Genomic DNA, 6600 nt, shown 5'->3' with positions numbered 1-6600 from the left:
TGCGCCACACTGTGAACCCACACCACTGGGGCGGGATAGCTCGGTTGGTAGAGCGCCCGTGCCAGCAACTTGAGGGTTGCAGTTTCGATTCCCGCTTCCGCCATCCTAATCACTGCTGCTGTGTCCTTGGGCAAGACACTTTACCCACCTGCTCCCAGTGCCACCCACACTGGTTTAAATGTAACTTAGATATTGGGTTTCACTATGTAAAGTGAAGTGAAGTGAATTGTATTTATATAGCGCTTTTCTCTAGTGACTCAAAGCGCTTTACATAGTGAAACCCAATATCTAAGTTACATTTAAACCAGTGTGGGTGGCACTGGGAGCGCTTTGAGTCACTAGAGAAAAGCGCTATATAAATATAATTCGCTAATTCACAAACAAGAATGACAAACACATTTTGGGAGAACATCCGCACCGTAACAGAACATAAACACAACAGAAGAAATACCCAGAACCCCTTGCAGCACTAACTCTTCCAGGACGCTACAATATACACTCCTGCTACCACCAAACTCCACCTCACCCCCCCCCCCCCATTTTATTTACATTTTATTTGACATGCCATTGATATTTTTTAATTATTATTATAATTTGAAACTCTATTTTGCATGTCACTATAAAGTTATATAAGCCTTGCTTGTTCAATATTCAATGCAAAACTTGTTTGGGTCCCTATTGAAAGGTTCATTTGTTCAACCTCGGCCCGTGGCTCTGTTCAGTTTTACATTTTGTCCCACTCTGTATTTGAGTTTGACACCCCTGATCTAAATACTGCATATTTCAGTTTCACTATAATAAAAACAAAGTTGTCCTTGACAGAAAAGGCATAAAACCTTATTTGTTTTACTTTATATGAACCTCAAGTTGATACAGAGATTTATTGTAAACATTAAATAAATAATAATAATAATTTGACTTATTTTTAACATTTTAGTGACTGAGACCCTCTATGCTCCCCAGGAGCTCTAAGGATTAAAAAAAAAAAATCCATATATTTTGTTATGGTTTGAAAATGAAAAATATCAAAATGCTTAGATTTTTCCGTGTGCGGCCCTCTGTGGAAAAAGTTTGGACACCCCTGATTTAGTGGAATATCCCTGGCCTACGGTGTGAATCCCACCAACAGCCGCTGATTCAATTTGGATTAACGTTTATTTGAGAGAGAAAAAAAAAAGCCTCCAAGCCCTTGATTCCTCGAAGGTGTGTGCGCCTGCAGCTCTGTGGTGGGTTACAAGCCCAAACACGATCCGAAAAGTGTTAACGTTGTCAAATGTAAAAAATCTGTCTCCTGCCACTCATCCGCAAGAGGCCGGCAGCTGCAAAAGTCGGTTCCACCATAAAGCCCTTTGTAACATTTCTCACTTGATACGGCTCTCGGCCATTTGCTGAGCGCACAAATGTTCTCCCCCCCCCCCCCCCCCCCTAAAAACACACACAATCAATTTTCTGGGACACACATGCACTATTTCTCACACACACACACATGGTGCTCCCCTTGGCTGTGACAGGTGCGGTGGCGGAAGTGGGGGGTGGGAAGTCGTAAGCTGATCTAGCCATCAACACCCACCCAGACCAAGATATCCCCACTACCAGGCTTCATCTGCTGAGGGGAAGTATCCAATCTGTCCCGCGGATCAATACACCCCAGCCTCGGGATATAAGGCTCTAAAGCTAACTAGAAGCACTTAAGGATAGAGGAGTGTGTATTGATTAGCAAGGTTTAACAAGACCCGGTCAGCTGGCCAAGCATTTCTGTTGACGAGATAGAAATTGTGGAGGCGTGCCCGAGTCAACTGGCTGTTTAGTCTGGAGCATGTAGCACGGAACCAGCCTGGGTCCTCAGTCTCCTCGGAGCACGGCGTGCCACTGTGAATCAGCGCTAACACGAGTAGACGGCCAGAAAAAAAATGCAAACTGCTTAAACTTTCATGAGTAAAAATAGTTGGGGGGAGTACGATAAGGTGAAAGGATGCCGTGACGTATTTGCACCGTTGTCAATTATTCAGCCTCGTCTTTTCGAATCCGTTTAATTATGCATAACAAGGGGAGCGATGTCGAAACCGGATGACGGGTGAGCTTCCACCTTTAGGGGAAGGTTGGACGACGGAGGCAGAAAAGGGCCTTAGGGCTGATCGGGACCGGCATTCACGAGGAGTCCGCCTCACCCCTGGTCTGATCCCAGATCAAAGGGTTAACTGAAACTCTGGCCTATAGCCCCGTGCTTCCATTATTCAACAGCCCGCTCTCCTGCTATCATACACTGGGAGGCAGGAAGATGGAGACTCCAGGGACAGAAAGCCGGATTAGGAAAGGAGGGATGACAGAGGAAAGCGAGGAGGCTGAAGAGAAGACAGATAATAGAATGAGGGTCGGACCTGAGGGATGCGATGGGGGGGTTCTGGGAAAATGCTGAGGCGTGGACAAAAAAAAAGAAAAGACGGAGGCTTAATGAGATGAAAAGAGGTATTGAGAAAAGGGAAGGATGAAAATGTGGTGAAAGACAAGAGCGGACACAGGTGGGTGAGATGCACAGAGGAGGGCGGATGTCTGTCAGAGCTCGCCGGTTGCCAGGGGAGACGGATCGCTAAATATGGGCCTTTGAGTCTCATTTTCAAATCGAACTCAATAGTCGTTCGAGGAAACGATATAAAATGTTGATTTGTGTCAAACGAAATGAAATTTACCTACACTTGAAATGGAAAAAAATGTTAAGTGCCAGTAGAGTGGAGAAACAACTTTCCTCTGTAGTCAAGTTATTATACAGGGGGGCCAAAAAGTTATTATACAGTGGGGCCAAAAAGTATTTAGTCAGCCAGCGATTGTGCAAGTTCTCCCACTTCAAATGATGACAGAGGTCTGTCATTTTCATCATAGGTACACTTCAACTGGGAGAGACAGAATCCAGGAATTCCCATTGTAGGAATTTTAAAGAATTTATTTGTAAATGATGGTGGAAAATAAGTATTTGGTCAAGCATTCAAAGCTCTCACTGATGGAAGGAGGTTTTGGCTCCAAATCTCAGAATACATGGCCCCATTCATTCGTCCTGTCCCTTTAGCAGAAAAACAGCCCCAAAGCATGATGTTTCCACCCCCATGCTTCACAGTAGGTGTGGTGTTCTTGGGATGCAACTCAGTATTCTTCTTCCTCCAAACACCACCAGTTGAGTTGATACCAAAATGGATACATGGATGATACAGCAGAGGATTGGGAGAATGTCATGTGGTCAGATGAAACCAAAATAGAACTTTTTGGTATAAACTCAACTTGTCGTGTTTGGAGGAAGAAGAATACTGAGTTGCATCCCAAGAACAACATACCGATCATTTCCGAAATGACATTTTAAAGCTATTTTTGAGTTATCTTCTTCCCACTCCCTTTCAGGCTAAACTAAACAATCATGCATTACATATTATACATTACCTTTTGCACTATATTAATTTATATCATGTTGTCAACTACGTACTTTTTTTTTTAATCGGCCGATAAAATCAACAGTCCAATATTATCGGACATCTCTAGTTTATAAAGTAAGTAAAGTATAAAGTAAATATTCCGCCTTCTGCCCGAACGCAGCTGGGATAGGCTCCAGCATCCCCCGCCAATTCGATATGGTTTAAAGCAGGGGTGGGCATTACGTGGATCGCGATCGACTGGTCGATCTCAGAGGGTGTGTCAGTCGATCTCAAGCCAGGCATTAAAAAATAGACCTAAAAATGAGCAATCATCAATCATACCAAGACTTCACTTTCGTCAGTTGTTTGACATTCTCGGCACCCGAGGATCTTGTGAGATGACGCTGGCTGCTGCCAGCTCATATTTAAGAAAAAAATCACTAACAGGGCGGACGCAGAGAAAGACATTTTATTTCTAGAGACTCCGTACCTACTGTCAAAACTCTAAAGAGCGACTGCACAGTTCCTGTCTTCACCATAAAAGACCTGTTTCATCCTGCCTGTGCTAACAAAATAAGAGTCTCAGAAAGCTAGCAAGCTACGGAGTTTGATGCCAATGTATTTCTCCCCCGCCCTCAGCGACCGCTCCCTCTCCTCGCTCGCCCACACACTCACTGACGTCACTCACCTGCTGCCAGACATTAAAGGGCCACACACATATGGTACTCTCAGAACAAAGTCTTTAAAAAGGAGTATGCAAGTTGGACAAATGAGATGCCAAATCCAACCACTTTCATGTGGTATTGGACAGAAAGGAGGACTTTTTTTTTCCTCCATTTGAAAATGCGGACGTTATCAGCACCACTGTCTAATTCCAATCAATGCAAGTCATCAGAATCAGGTAATACACCAACTTATATTCTTGTCTTCATGAAAGAAAGACATCTATATGTGTTAAACATGCTTGTATTATCATTAAACACATTTAACTTGTTTACAAAAATGTCTCTTTCATAAATAAATAAATATAAATTATAAATAGGAATGAGGTAGATCTCCTCGACTTGGTCAATTGAAAAGTAGTTCACCTGCAGAAAAAGTGTGAGCGCCCCTGGTTTAATGGATACAAAGAAACACAATCAAGCATGTAAACAACTTGTTTTTGTACCCTGCTGGTACTTTAATGGCAATAGATGGCATTTGATGCAAAAAAAAGTAGGCCTCACATTAAAATCTGAATATCTGGTTTACAGCATAGATTTCGCATACTTTGTGTCAGGATGATTGTTTTTTGCACCATCAATAACCTGACAAAGAAAATGCAGTAAAATATGGTCCATGGGTAAACAATCATGGGATAAAGTTCGCTGTCGAAGAATGTAATCATTCAACTTGAGAACAAACAAGAGATTGTGAGCCACGACTAAAGTTAAAGTACCCATGATTGTCACACACACACTAGGTGTGGCCAAATTATTCTCTGCATTGACCCATCAGCCTTGATCACCTTCTGGGAGGTGAGGGGAGCAGTGAGCAGCAGCGGTGGCCACGCCCGAGAATCATTTTTGGTGACTTAACCCCCAATTCTAACCCTTGATGCTGAGTGCCAAGCAGGGAGGTAATGGCTCCCATTTTAGACCGTATTTTTCAGACTATAAGTCGCAGTTTTTGTCATAGTTTGCCCGGGGGTGCGACATATACTCCGGAGCGACTTGTATATGAAATTATTAACACATTACTGTAAAATATCAAATAATATTATATATCTCATTTGCCGAAGAGACAAAGAAAATGTCAGCAATCGTCACACACACGTCAACCAATAAGAATTTGGCGGGGGAGGGTCATGGGAGAAGTGCATTGTGGGTCATGGGATGCTAACTGCTATGTGCTATATGTTACTGCCATAGCTATTAAAATGGATCATTTCAATGTTGGCGGTAACTTATAAAAACTGAGAAGGGCTGAACAAAAATGGCACTGTAAAGGATATCATGTGGTGCAGATTACAAGCTGGATGTAGTGAAATATGCAGCAGAAAAGGACAAGAAGAAGCGGTGCATACTTTTGGAGTTGGCAGAGTTGTTTGGAAGCCACATCGAGGAAGAAGATTTCATGGGATTTATGGATTAGGTGTAGGGATGCACCGAAATGAAAATTTGTGGCCGAAGCTGAATAAAATTCAAACGCTTGGCTGAAGGCTGAATACTGAATACCGAATAATGAATGCAGTTTTTCACAATTTTTTTAATATTGCATAAATAGCCTAGAATAAATATTTAGACATGTTTTTTAAATAAAGTACCTTTTTATTGAATATTGACATTTTTTTAATATTCCAGTAGCTTTGCTTTTCAAAAAAAGCACAAAGTTTATCATTTATATTAGGCCTTCAAACAAAACATGCATTGCAAAAAAAAATAAAGTGCATTAAAGTGGATAAACCCACAACAAATGAATTATTGTCCTTTTGCCAAAAGTCTTTTTAGCCACAGTAGATATGCTAATAATGTAAACAGAAGGCTCAAGTAAATCTCAATAAGTGTGTGCTTGTAACCTCATACACTTATACAGGTAGCCTACACAACAGGCTAATAATGTAAACAGAGGCCCCACTAAATCTCAATAAGTGTGTGCTTGTAACCTCATACACTTATACAGGTAGCCTACACAACAGGCTAATAATGTAAACAGAGGCCCCACTAAATCTCAATAAGTGTGTGCTTGTAACCTCATACACTTATACAGGTAGCCTACACAACAGGCTAATAATGTAAACAGAGGCCCCACTAAATCTCAATAAGTGTGTGCTTGTAACCTCATACACTTATACAGGTAGCCTACACAACAGGCTAATAATGTAAACAGAGGCCCCACTAAATCTCAATAAGTGTGTGCTTGTAACCTCATACACTTATACAGGTAGCCTACACAACAGGCTAATGTAAACAGAGGCCCCACTAAATCTCAATAAGTGTGTGCTTGTAACCTCATACACTTATACAGGTAGCCTACACAACAGGCTAATAATGTAAACAGAGGCCCCACTAAATCTCAATAAGTGTGTGCTTGTAACCTCATACACTTATACAGGTAGCCTACACAACAGGCTAATAATGTAAACAGAGGCCCCACTAAATCTCAATAAGTGTGTGCTTGTAACCTCATACACTTATACAGGTAGCCTACACAACAGGCTAAT

General features: G+C 41.8%; 1 protein-coding gene across 3 annotated transcripts in view; it reads right to left on the bottom strand.

The window, feature by feature from the left end:
* Positions 1-6600, bottom strand: part of ndst1b (N-deacetylase/N-sulfotransferase (heparan glucosaminyl) 1b) — a 187744-nt gene that overhangs the window by 112613 nt on the left and 68531 nt on the right. The window lies entirely within an intron of this gene.

This window comes from Nerophis ophidion, linkage group LG05 (genome assembly GCF_033978795.1).
Source record: "Nerophis ophidion isolate RoL-2023_Sa linkage group LG05, RoL_Noph_v1.0, whole genome shotgun sequence".
In the NCBI taxonomy this organism is placed as follows: domain Eukaryota; kingdom Metazoa; phylum Chordata; class Actinopteri; order Syngnathiformes; family Syngnathidae; genus Nerophis; species Nerophis ophidion.
This window is presented reverse-complemented; position numbering and strand designations above follow the sequence as displayed.